The sequence below is a fragment of the Lutra lutra genome, chromosome 5, assembly GCF_902655055.1.
Source record: "Lutra lutra chromosome 5, mLutLut1.2, whole genome shotgun sequence".
In the NCBI taxonomy this organism is placed as follows: Eukaryota; Metazoa; Chordata; class Mammalia; order Carnivora; family Mustelidae; genus Lutra; species Lutra lutra.
Genome location: NC_062282.1, coordinates 91,283,069 through 91,296,795, shown reverse-complemented (window position 1 = coordinate 91,296,795; position 13,727 = coordinate 91,283,069).

Sequence of the window (13,727 nt, the reverse complement as noted above, 5' to 3'; positions counted from 1 at the left end):
AATGCATTCATTTTAACAGTGTTTCCATTGTTCAAGGCATTTTTTGGACACTATTTTCTTTTAACTTCATAATAATTATGTTTCCTTCATGGTTTTTGTGTGAGTGTGTGTGTCCATATATAGTATTCATTAGTCTCATCACTTGTTTCCAAATGCCTTTTGGCTGTTTCAAAACTCCATCTCCCCTTAAAGGAAAAAAATTCACCACTATTGAGAATATTCCAAAGTATTTGCTAAATGGGGTCACCGAACTAGTTGGAAGATTAAGATTAAAACACTAGGCTCAGGAATTTGGCAGGGACTCTGGGCGTGGAGGACATAATAGAGGTCACGCCACAGAGCACTATAGTTTAGCATGTCCCTAAATAGCATGGCCACCCTGAGATTTTTATCCCTCCTGATACCAACTGACCATGGAGTCTTGGCTCCTGTCTGTTAGATGCATTAGTTCAGGTTGGAGTGTTGGTGCAAGCTAAGGGTGTCTTGCACCAGACACCAGTTGGTGGGAATGTGTGAGTCCTTTGGGGAGAGAATCCTGTTTCCCCCTTTAACTTGTTTCCAGCCAGTTTCACACAGTGAAATATTTCCCCAATGTCCTTTACAAATGTGTTTTCAATATTGGAGATATCATAGATGTATCTTTGGATTTATTTTTTGGTTATAGTGGGCATGGATTAGTTTTGCCATTAAAAACGTAGAATACAGAATAGTTGCCAAAAAAGAGATGTTTTTCTTTCAGGTTGAAGGCACAGATATAGTACCTGGGCTGGGAAACTGGGGAAACACAGGAAGGGCTGTGACATACCCAGCTCATTGCTCCGAGGTCTCTCTGAAGGAAAGAGAGAGCCTTGACCTTCAGAAAATTGCGCTTAGTGGTCCAGTAACGAGTGGGCGGTTTGCACAGTGGAAGAAATCAGGTGAAGGGAAAGAAATAGTGGATAAATGTGCACAGGGTCCTTTTCCCTTTCTAAGTGTCAGTGGGAATCCACTCAGAACTTCAGTTTACTCTCTTGTCTGATTTGGACAGGAGAAAGTATATTTAAAAAAAAACAAAACAAACAACACAAAACAACGAACACAAGGCTGGTAAGGCATGTGTTTTGCTCTACTTTGTTCAGAGGCGATGTTTCTAAGTTCCCAGGGGGCCTCTCCTGGCCATTCTGACCATTGTTAGTTGGAAAAATGTGAGCCTCGGGAAGCATTTTTCTTCATTTTCTTCTCAAAATAAGAGGCAGGAGTAAGGCAGGGAAAATATAGATGAGTAAATATTGTCATTGTCGCCTTAGGATAATTGGTGATAAAATGCTGGTAGCTCTTACTTTCTTTCAATCAGACCATTTACTAATTGGCTCCCTGGAATGGTGGTTTTTCAGCTTTCTCCTTCACTTCTATTTTCCTGCGAATGTCCTTTTTTAGGGGCGGGGCAACTCTACCCTGGCTAATGATCAAATATTCAGGCAAGTATATCATGTTGTTGTAAGCTCATTAAATTCTTGTCATTTCTTCTGTGATGCTGAGAAGTGCTGTTTACAGGGCTTTTTTGCAATGTAGAACCTGTCTTCCGTGAGACCCGTGAAAGCTCCTTCTTTGATAATTAGTCTCCTGCTTTAGTCAGAGCTGTTAAGAACTCTGGATAAACTGCCAACACTTGTGCATGTGCGGAGTTCTGTGAGCTACCTTGAGCTCCCAGGGCAGATGACATTTTCAGACGCTTCTGGAAGTCTTTCTTAATTAACTTGGAGCAGTGGCTCTTAAACTTCAGTGTCCATTAGAATCACCTGGAAGGCTTGTTAGAGGCCAGACTGACAGGTTCCTTCTGGAGAGGTTGCTCCTGGAGTCTGGGAGGCAGCCTGAGAATTTGCAGATCTAACAAGTCCCAGGTGATGCTGATGCTGCTGTAGGGGACCACACCCTGAGACTCATGTGGGCTTCTGGGCTTGTGATCCCCCCTAAGTAAAATGGAGAAGCCAGTACAGTGACTGAGTTACTGAATTAATATTTGCTACACTTCATGGAGTGCAGAGTATTCTGTGAGGAGTGGGGGGCGGGGAACACTTCAGGTAAGCATATACAATTCCTTTCACCTCGGAAATTAACAGTAAGATGGCATTTCTGTTTTCTACATAGTTGTATGAATCCCACAGAGGATGCTAGTTAACAGAAGTCTTTTCTCTTTTGTATAAAATAGTAATCTAATAGTTTCCTGTTCAGTATAAAAATGAATTTTATTGTTTCACATAAGCAGCAATGCACTACTTTTGAGGGGTTTTTACCCCCCTAACAGTAACGTGAGAGTTATTTTAACATAGAGAGGTATGGGCTTCAAAAAATCTTTGCAAATGCATTCCAAAAACAACAGTGATTTCACTCTTGAAGTCCAGTTGTAAAAGCAGACTTGACTTACCTTTTTGGTCCTATCTTCTATAAAAAGTCAGAGTTGCTTTTTAAAAAATTACATACCTCTTGCTCCTTGGACCCTGTGGAGCTTATGAGCAACTCTTCAGAGCATGGCCCAAGAACTTGGCTTTGGGCTGGGCTGGTATCTCAGCTAGGTTGTTTAGGTAAATTATCAGTAACATTCCTTGGGCTCCTTACCTCCCTATTGTATGTTTGTTTTCTATTTCTTTGCCTTGTATTCCTAGCTTTATTTTCTTAAAGATTTTTTATTTATTTATTTGTCAGAGAGAGAGAGGGAGAGAGAGCAAGCACAGTCAGACAGAATGGCAGGCAGAGGCAGAGGGAGAAGCAGGCTCCCTGATGAGCAAGGAACCCGATGTGGGACTCGATCCCAGGACGCTGGGATCATGACCTGAGCCGAAGGCAGCTGCTTAACCAACTGAGCCACCCAGGCGTCCCTTTTTTTTTTTTTTTTAAAGATTTATTTATTTATTTATTTGTCTAGCTTTATTTTCTTTACTCTGTTTCTTTGTGTTTAATTTGCTCTGCTTTCAGCTTTGTGAGATAAACTTAATACAGCAGATTTTGTCTTTTCTAATAAATGCATGCAAGGCTATACATTTTCCTTTAAACACAGCTTTAGTAGCCTCCACTGAGTTTTGATACATTTTATTTTTATCATAAGTCAGTTTGAAATGTGTTCTAATTTCTCTTGTGATTTCTTGGGTCTATGAGTTATATAGAAGTTTGTTTGCTACCTTGCAAACCTAGGGAGTTATTGAACATCTTTGAGCCTAAAATTCTTTGTCTTTAAAATACAATGGAGTTGTTGGGAGGACCCGGTGCACTAATGTAATGAAAATGCTGGTACAATTTGAAAATGGCAAAGTCCATTTTCAGTAAGTATTAGCTACTGCCCCATCCCCGCCCGCCCCCAGCAATCTAAGGTAGAAACTTACATGGCTTTCCTTCCTATAAATAGTTTGGGTTGGAAAAAAATCCTTAATTTCTCCCAATTTCTGTCCATAACATCTATGAAGCACCCGTAGTATTTGTACTTGACAGATTTGCTATATAGAGATTTTCTGACTGATGAATCTATTTTTCAAGGCTCACTTTCCTGCTGATTTTATTGTATAAGTAACATCCATGAGAAACTCTGATTCTAGTCTTTATCTCAGGAACTTTATATCCTAGAATCTAAAAACTACATTTTGACTTTAAAACAATTGAAGCATCTGGATTCTTTGTGTATATTTAATGAACACATAATTTTCACTCACAAAACTTTGATATATTAGTATTTTAACATTTGCTGTTTCTATACTTAGAAAATGCTGACTTCGTAATGCATGTATGTGTGTGTGTGTGTGTGTGTATACATATATATCATAATTTATTTCCTGGGGCTGGCAGCTCACTATGTAGGGTTCTGTGAGCCAAGATGGTAGACAGATTGTTACTAGGTGTCTATTTCAGGGTCCCAGCACCAGAGTCACAATTTTGCAAAAGTGTCTTGTCTTTGGTCTCTGCTTTCCTTTTGCTAATGCTCTCCTACCTCCTGCTTCCAGCTTGTGCCCCCAACTATTGTAAGATCCCCAGCTTAGATGTCATTCAGTAATTACAGTTTTAATTCAAAGGTTTATGGCATGTTCACATGGTGAGAAATTCACATATTTCTAAGTGGTTTCAAACACTTCTCTTCAGGACTGTCTCATGTACTAAAACTGGAGGAGATACTACATAGAGCAGAGGGCAAGGCTCTGTCCCTGTACCATCGACTGTGAGAACTTCGGTGCAACTTTATTCACTTAGACATTTTGGAGATGTGTTTGGTAGAATAAACCGTTTTATTTTGTGTGTGTGTGTGTGTTTTAAGATTTATTTATTTACTTGACAGATCACAAGTAGGTAGAGAGGCAGGAACAGAGAGGAGGAAGCAGGCTCCCTGCTGAGCAGAGAGCCCGATGTGGGGCTTGATTCCAGAACCCTGGGATCTCTACCTGAGCCTAAGGCAGAGGCTTTAACCCATTGAGCCACCCAGGCGCCCCTGTTTCGTTTTTAAATTAAGGTTTCCGAAAAATGTTTACTTGCCTTTTGGAAAAAAAAAAAAAAAAAAATTTCCCAGGTGATTCAATGAGTAGCCAGGGTTCAGAGCCCCTGTGAAGTTAATCTAGGAAATTTCATTTTCCCTTCTCTGACTTTCCTAGCCAGCCTTTACTTAAAATAGCTATCCTGCATGACCATGTTAAGAGAAATTCCTTTTTATTCCACACTTAGAGACAAGGCTTAAATTGCCAACACCCTTAGGGGGTTCTCCAAAAGTTAAACATAAAATTACCATAAGAACCAGAAATTCTTTTGCTAGTTATATACCCAAACAAATTGAAAATAGGTGTTCCAACAAAAACTTGTACACGAATATGATATTTTGATTTATGATATTTAGTCTTCTCTGTTTATGGCACAGAGCTCCTAAAATCTTCAGAATTTTCCTAGATGAAAAGAAAGATGAAGGTGTTTTCTGTTACGTTAATGAGGTGACTTTTGGAAAGCACCTGAGGATGAGGGGCTTCTTGTCAGGAAAACAACCCTGTGATGAGAGGATCAGAACTTTCAGTTCCACTCTCCTGACTTTTAGGGTGGAGAAAGGGGCTGGAGAGAAATCAATCACCAGTGGCTATTGATTTAATCAACCACATTATGTAAGGAAGCTTAGTTAGAAACCCCAAAGGAGCAGGTTCAGAGAGTTCCCAGGTTGGTGAACATGTGACGATCTGGAGAAAGTGGCATGCATGGAGAAGGTATGGGAACTCTGGGCCTTTTCTCCATGCCTTGTCCTGTGCATCTTTTCTATATGGCTGTTGTTGAGTTAAATCCTAATGAGTAAAATGTTTCTGTGACTTCTATGAGCCTCGCTAGCAAATTCATTGAATCTAAGGGGGTGGTCGTGGAAACATGGAATCTGAAGGCAGTTGGTCTGAGGCACAGGTGTTAACCTGGATGTGTACTATTGGTATGTAAAGTGGGGGAAGGGGGCGTTTCAGAGGACTGAGCCATTAACTTATGGAATCTGAAGATACTGCAGGGTACATCTTGTCAGAATGGAGTTAAATTGGAAGGACACAGCTGGTATTGGAGTCTTGCTTGGTGATATGGAGGGAAAAAAATCTGTTCACAGTGGAATTGGGTACAGAACCCTTGTAAGTGTTAATAACAGTATTATCCACAGTAGCCAAAAGGTGGAAACAACTCAAATGTTTGATGACTAGGTAAAAAAAATGTGGTATTTGCATGTAATGGAATATTACTCAGCCACGAAAAGGAATGAAGTAACAGATAGATGTACAACATGGATGCACTTTGAAAACGTTATACTGAGTGAAAGAAGCCAAACATAAAAGTTGACATACTATATGATTGCCTTTAAAAGGAATATCCAGAGTAGGTCAACTCATACAGACTGAAAACTGATGAGTAGTTGCCAGGGGCTAAGAGGGAGAATGCAGAGTACCCCCTTAATGAATATGGAATTTTCTTTAGGGGGATGAAAATGTTTTGAAACTAGGTAGAGATGATGTTGACATAATGCTGTGAATATACTGAAAGTGACTGAATTGTACATATTAAAATGGTTGATTTCAGGTTGTGTGAATATGACCTCAACTGAAGAAAAATGAAGCAAACAATAATAAATAAAGGTAGTACTGGAAAATGTCCATAGAGATGACTTTGATGACAAATACAGTCTCTCTAATTTACTACCAAAAGAGCAAACAACCCCCCAAAATCCCCTAAAGAGGTAAATAATGGGTTAGAAAAGGATTTACTTGAAACTACTGACACTTTGGTGAGAGGATTTCACTCAAATTTACGTAGTCCTTTAATACCTTTTTACTCTGACTACTAGTTGTATTTTCCTTTGGATTATGGTAGTAATGTGGTCACTGTCATTTTTGGAATCAAGCTGATGGAAGGTTGAGTGAAGCATACATATAATTTGGGTTATTTATGAGACATGTTTTAGATAGATAGAGTGTGCTTAGATAATGGGATAGGTTGTATAGTATCCCCCAATGATCTCCAGGTCCTCATCCCTGGAAACTATGAATGTTACCTTTTATGGCAAAGGAGACTGCAGATATGATTAAATCAGGCATCCTGAGATGGGAAGATAATCCTGGTTTATCTGGGTAGGCCAGAAGTGCAATCACAGGTGTTCCTATAAGCAGGAGGCAGAGGGGGATTAGATACACAAAGGAAGGAAAAGAGACCCCTGAAGCAAATGCTACACAGCTGGCTCTGAAGACAGAGGAAAGTTCTGCCAATTCCCAGAAAGCTGGAAAAGGCCAGGAAACAGATTCTCCCCTATAGCCTCTGGAGGGAGTGTGGCCCTGCTGACACCTTGATTTTGGCCCAGTGTAAGAGAATAAATATGTCTTGTTTTAAATTTCTAACTATGTGGTTACTTGTTATAGCAGCAGATGAAACAAATACGTATGGCAACATAAGTTATCGTTAGTTACTCTGGTGTTGGAATGGCTTCCAGTGATATCCCTGATGCCCACTGGGTCCATCCGCACAGCAGATTGATAGGCAAGGATGAAATTACAGTTTTTATCATGATATAAATACAGTTTTTATCATGATACATGTATCACATGTACTATAGTGGAAGAAATATATATGCCCAGTAGCAAAGTTTAAAATGTTAGAGAACCAGAAGTCAATCTTGGAAAATGATTCCAATTTCCAGACTGGTAAAATTGTTTTCATTAATTTCTAGTCCAAGTAGAAACTATCTCCTTCCAGCAATTGCTTCTCTCCTATTAGTTTCCAGGACACCACGTGTTTTCTTCTCCTTTGACAGGAAATGTGTGAAATAGAGTTTATCAGAGTTTCTGAGTGAGACCGAAACCTGTGGCCATACTACAAATACTGTGTATGTGAGCTCCAAGGTTTTGAGCTTCCTAATGTAGTGGGTTATGTTAGTGTTGCACATGTCTCCTCTGCTGCCAAAATCCAGTGGTTCCACAGGAAATAGCTCACCCATGGCCCGCCATGAGGTAAAACGGAGGAAAGAAGTGTTCAAGGGACTAGGCTGCTAATATTCCCTAATATGCAACCTACAAATTGGGAGAGCAGATTAAGTAGGGGGAGTAATTGTGTAGGTCAGGAGAATGGAGCAGCACTATAAAAATGGATTTGAATTGCCCCTGGGGAAGTTTTGGCAGACTCTGGCCTGGGGACCAGATCCTACTCTCTGACTCTTGACTAGTTAAAGAGTTTGCTAACTCCTATTCTTGTTATGTTTCCATTTCAGAGGAATTATGTTGTATAAGTTATATAAGATACATACTGTATTATTTAAGTTATTAAAGAATTTATTCCAATATTGACTGAAAGAAGTATCCCTAGAGGAAACCAAAAACCAAAAACTGGACAAAAGAAGGGAGCAGAAGCTTCAAAATAAAAACTTACTATGTCACAATATAAACTAAAAGCTCTGAGGCTCAAAATCATGAAGACAGAGTCAGGAAACAAGATAACCAAGAGTTACAGTTAATGAAAATGAAGAGAAGACCTACAGATGTTTATGAGAACCAGGACCTTCTCAGGCAGGAAGTGAAAAAGCAGAAGGAAAATGAATATGACAGGATAGAAAAACTAGCTTTGTATAGTCAACAAAAAGGCATGAAGGTCAACAGCAGCTGCATTATGACCAGGTCATTGATTTTGATAAATACTGCCCTTTTTTGTTAGGATTTATTAGGATAAGCAATATTTCATTCAACAATGTTTAATGACTTTTTTCCAGAGTCATGATCCCATTGTACTGAGAGAAAACCAAACAGAACATACAATGGACAAAAAAGATGGATCTTAATGAAATATTTTGTAAAACAAACAAAACTGTTATCCTATGACAGCACCCAGTGAGTATTCAGCTAAAACCGCAGGAATAAAAGGACTCTAGAAATGTGTCAGGCAGCTAATAAGAATATTTTTTTCCCAGATTTTAGAACACTTGTGATCTTTATCGTTTCTTATAAGTTTGTACTTTGCTGTATTTTCTTATTTAAAATAAGTATTTACTTTGTATTTAATTGTGTATCTGTATCTCATGGAATTAATGATCTATAACTGTACTAAATATTCTATATATACCCTTGTATTCTCTCTATATTTTTACATTGTACATACAAATCCTACCTATATTCTACATATAAAAGTATGCTAAGACTGGATATTATATACATATTTATATAATTTCTTTTTAAGATTTTATTTATTTATTTTAGAGAGACAGTATGCATGTGAACAGGGGGAGAAGAGGAGGGAGAGGATTAAGTGGACTCCTCTGTGAGCGCAGAGCCTGACTCAGGGCTCACTCTCACCATCCTGAGGTCGTGACCTGAGCTGAAATCAAGAACTGGATGCTTAACTGACTGAGACACCCAGGCACCCCTCTATTTTATAATTTCATTCATTTTTATATTTTGTATCCAATACAGGTTGTCTAGTTCCCTTTTTGTCTTGTGGGTAGAAGATTTTCATTCAGTGAGCATCTGACCATTGTGCATACCTAGGAAAATAAATGAGGTGAAATTTGAGGGAATAAAATTAAAATTTAAAGTCCTTGAGCAACAGTGAGCTTACAATTCATTGAAGTAAACAGAAATTGCTTAAGCAATTTTCAAGGCCCTGATAAAATGTCATCAGCATGATTTAAATGTGAGATTAGCTAATATAAGTAGCAATTAGAATTAGATTTAGCTTGTACATTTGCAGTTAAGATGAAAAGCTCTTGTGGGGACTCTTTTATTGCACTCAGAAAAGAAATAGGAGGAAGAGAAAGGAATTGTATTTTCCTGTACTTTTCCTGTGGCGCATTGCTTTGCAGGATCCTCAGGGAGCAAAAGAATAGACGAGTAATATAAAAGAAAACTATATAAAGGATTTAATTATTTCAGAATTGCCCATTTTTTTTTTTAAAACAAGGAATAACCACAGAAGCTTCTATTTAAAAAAAGAAAAGAATTAGCTGCTTTACTTAGGGAAAATGGCAACAAATACAGCAAGTAAGTGTAATAAATAATTTTGTGACCTCATTCAAAGGTCTTCCTTCTGAAGAGCCCATTTATTTTTTGATTCCCATCTAGCCTCTCATCACTGTCTGTCTGGTTCCATAAAGAGCAACGTTGGTGACCCCGGAGGGACCACGGCCCGAGGTGTACTTGATGCTTGTCGAGGCCATCATATTTCAGCATTCAACAGGAATTCACTTTCATTTGCAAAATTTGCTTACTTCTCACCCACATTGACCTTTGCCTCCTGTCATTGATCAAAGAATATTAGTGTCTGCGGAACAGAGTCTCAGACTCCCGGAATGGTAGGGACACAGAGATCCTCAGAGACCATCTCTCAACACCCTCAGTTTGTAGCATGGCAGAGAGGTCAGGGTGGTGAGGGTGCCCTTCAAAGCTCTAGACTCTCCTTGTAGAGCTCGAACCAGAAGGACACCCTGGGCATTTTCCATCACATTTCCCTGCTTAATCTCTCCTATGAGCTGCTGATCTTTAATATTGATTTAGAATCATTAAAAGCACACCCTTCAGGCAATCCGATGAAAGAGCCTATTACAAAACATCTGAGAAAAGTCATCCACTCTCCTCTCAGGTATTTTTCAAAACAATTTTTATTAAAAGCAAATAAAATGAAACCAAGAAAAAAAATTATGAAAGATTTTGTGATTTATTGGGTTTAATTTTTGGTTTTATTTTAGTTTTCTTTGGACGTTTTCATGAGCTATACTGTCAGAAGAACTAAAGCCACTCTTAAAAGGCAAATTTTCAAAACAACTTCATTAAGACCTACCCCACATACATTTATATTTATTTACAGTATACAGTTCCCAGTTTTTAGCATATTTTTCAGGATTGTGTAAAGATGATCACAATCTAATGTTAGAACTTTTCCAGTACCCCCAAGAGAAATCCCATATCTGTTAGAAGTCATTCCCCATTCCTGCTCACTCCTCTTCCCCTAGCCATAGGCAATGGCTAATTAACTCTCTGTCTATATGGGTCTGTCTGTCCTAGACCTTTCATACAAATGGAATCATACAATATGTGACAGTGTATGGTCTCTGATGACTGGCTCTGATTTCTTTCAGTTAGTATAAAACTTTAAAGATGCATCCATATTAAAGTATGTGTGAATATGTCATTCCCTTTTATGGGAATAAATAATATTCCATTGTAGGCATAGAGCACGTTTGGTTCATTCATCAGTTGATGGATATTTAGATGGTTTTCACTTTGTAGCTATTATGGATAATGCTGCTATGAACATTTGTGAACAAGTTGTATGGTGTATGCTTTGTTATCTTTTGGGTGTGTTACCTACAAGTAGAGTTCTTATATGGTAACTGGATGTTGACCATTTTGAGGAACAGTCACACTGTTTTCCAAAGTGATTGCACTACATTAAAGTTGCACTAGTGTCTTGTACAAGGCCAATTTTAAAATTCTGTCAAAAATTATTAAATATTGAACATCTATGTGAAACATCCTCTTTGAAGTGCTGTAATGTGTCTATGATATTGATTGATTTGTGGAAAAAATTAGAACTTTTTTAAAGGAGATTCTTTCCTAAAGGGGACCATATTAGTTCTCATCCAGAGAGGGGGCCAAAGTCACACCCAGCCATCTGAACAGGGAGAATTAAATACAAGGAATTACGAATTAGAAAAACATATTTAAGTTCAGAACAGGTAGATTAAAGAACATAGGAATAGCAAGTGTAGGAAGATGTTAACTATCACGTAATATAGCAAATGTAGCTATTCCATTTGGGGCTGAGAGATAGTACTCAAGGAAAGAATAGATTCGGAAGTGGGTCACCTACCCTCACCCCTGAGGCTGAGATGCAGACTTTGTTGAAGAGGGCTAGGCATGTGTGGCCCACAGGCTAGTGAAGTTCCTTGATGTGGCAGAGACCAGCAGTGAACTGTCTTCTGGGGTGCCATGGGTCCAAGACTATGAGCAGGGAAGTTCCTACTATGGTTTGGCAAAACTTGCCAGAAGGTAGGTTCTACGGGGCCTCCTACCTACCGCTGGCAAACAACCCATCTACTGGGACGATAGTGAAGTTCAGTTGGCAGCCCTCGCTGGTTGCTGGTGAAACTCCCTGGAGGGTGGGTGCCACTGAGTGTCCCACACACAACTGGTGGCAGAAGACCCAGAAAGAATGAAGATGTGTTCCTTCTGCTGAACCTTGCTGTTGCTGTCCTGCTTTCTACCAACAAAACATCACACAGCACCCGCTGACCAGGAAGAGGTGGTACTGAAGTCCAGAGTAGGGCAAAGTGTGGATTTGGAGTTGAGAGGCCATAAATCAGTAACTGGCAGTCAACCTCTTCGGCTTCATGACTTCCACATGCATCCTTTTCTACACATAGGAACTTTTGTACATCACAAAACCAAAAACCTCTGTTTTTCAGAGATGTGGAGAAGTTCTCAACCCCTGCCCCCAAATGAGGAGACACACAATTTGAACAGTCATTTATTTCCCAAGTTCACTGTATTCCTTATTTTCCAAATTCAGTCACAGTCCCATTGGGTGTTCGCTTACCTAAAGGCTAAATTAAATGGCTTACATACCAAATAGTGAAGGGAAGAAAAAGAAAAATGTTTAATATACATGAACACATTCACGCACATAGCATACAAAGAGAGAAGAGAAACTATGCAGTTCTCATTTCTGTAACTGATGAAGAGGTTGTCAGTCATACCTCTGGCTGCCTTCTTTTACAGCCTGTTGCATGTTCTCATTGCCTTTAGAAGATCAGGGTTGTCTACCCAGTAGAGTGACCAAACCTTCATTTCTATGATTCAGAATTCTTGATAATACTGCCTTTAAAAAAAATGATTCTTGCACTTTTCCTTAACCTTCACTGTTGCTACTTCTGGAGGATTCTTTGCATCCCAGATGTAGTCCTCCTTGCTTCCACTGTTTGTAGCACCCCAATTTTCCCTTGGTAAACAGAATCATTCTAGCCAGTAGGATTACCACCCCTGTTCTTGATTGAGTGGCATAAGGAGTTCAAAGTGGCCTTCTCACCCTACAGTTCACTGGAACAATTCTTAAGTCCCTTGGGGGAAGCCTTGCCTTCTTGAGAACTTAGACTTCCAAATCAGCAGTACTCAAGTTGCTGGGAAGGGAAGCAAAAAATTTGCAAGAGGATTGTTATGTATATCATGAGAAGAGCTGCTTTTATTTCCACCCTTTAATTCCCAGATCTGTGTCTTATGGCTCTGGGGGAGATAGCACCATATAAAATCTTAGAGTGAGAGCATATACTTGATTCTTTCAGAGTATTGTCTCCCAGTTGGGGCTATAACTGAGTTGTCAGTAAGCTGTTCAACATTTCAGTCAGTCCAGTTGCTTCTGGGCAATGGCATATGTATATATGTATATATATGTATACGTATAATTAATTGGGCATAAGTCCATTGGTGTAGTTCATTTGCTATAAAATCAGAAGCAGTGTTGTGTGGAGTACCATGTTGTTGGTTCATGAATGGTGGTTCTGATGGAGGTGCTGTGGGCAGGAAGATCAATCCATATCCAGAGTATATGTTTAGTATAGTGAAGACAAATCTCCATCCCCTCCATAACAGAAGAGGTCCAAGGGAAACTTCTAGCAGGTGGCTGGCTGGTTCCCCTGGTAAATGGGTTCCCCTGGTAAATCAGGGGCTCGGGGTTGATCTCTGCTGTTGGCTGATTAGAAAACTGGGAGTATTGGTAGCCGGGTCAACCTTAGCAAGGAGAGATCTGTGTTGTTAAGCCTTTTTAGAGCCTCTATTCCTGACACATTAACCAGTAAGCTCATGGTGTCTTTGAGTCACCCTGAAATATCTGGGGAAAGAGTAGGACTGATATCATCCACTGTGATTTTAAAGAATTTCTGTCGTGGATGCCCTTGGATGAGAACTGACATGCGACACAAATTTCTTCACGCTAAACCCATTCTGAGAAGTCTATGCCTATACTTTTCCCCTTTCTTTGTTGAAACTCAAGCAAGTCTTTGGCCACTAGACCTAGGGCTTTGCTTATTGAATCCTATTTTCAGGTCACCATTGCATCCTTTGTGCCATTTATGGTGAATGTGTCCCCATGGTCGTTGGTGGTCAATTGCCACTTTATGACTTCTATTCCTCTGGAATCCTGTCATCCCCTTGAAATCAGGAGTCTCCTATCAATGAAACTCCCTTCATGGTCATACTTGGTCTGCACGTGACCCTTTTCAAGGATACAGGTGCCCC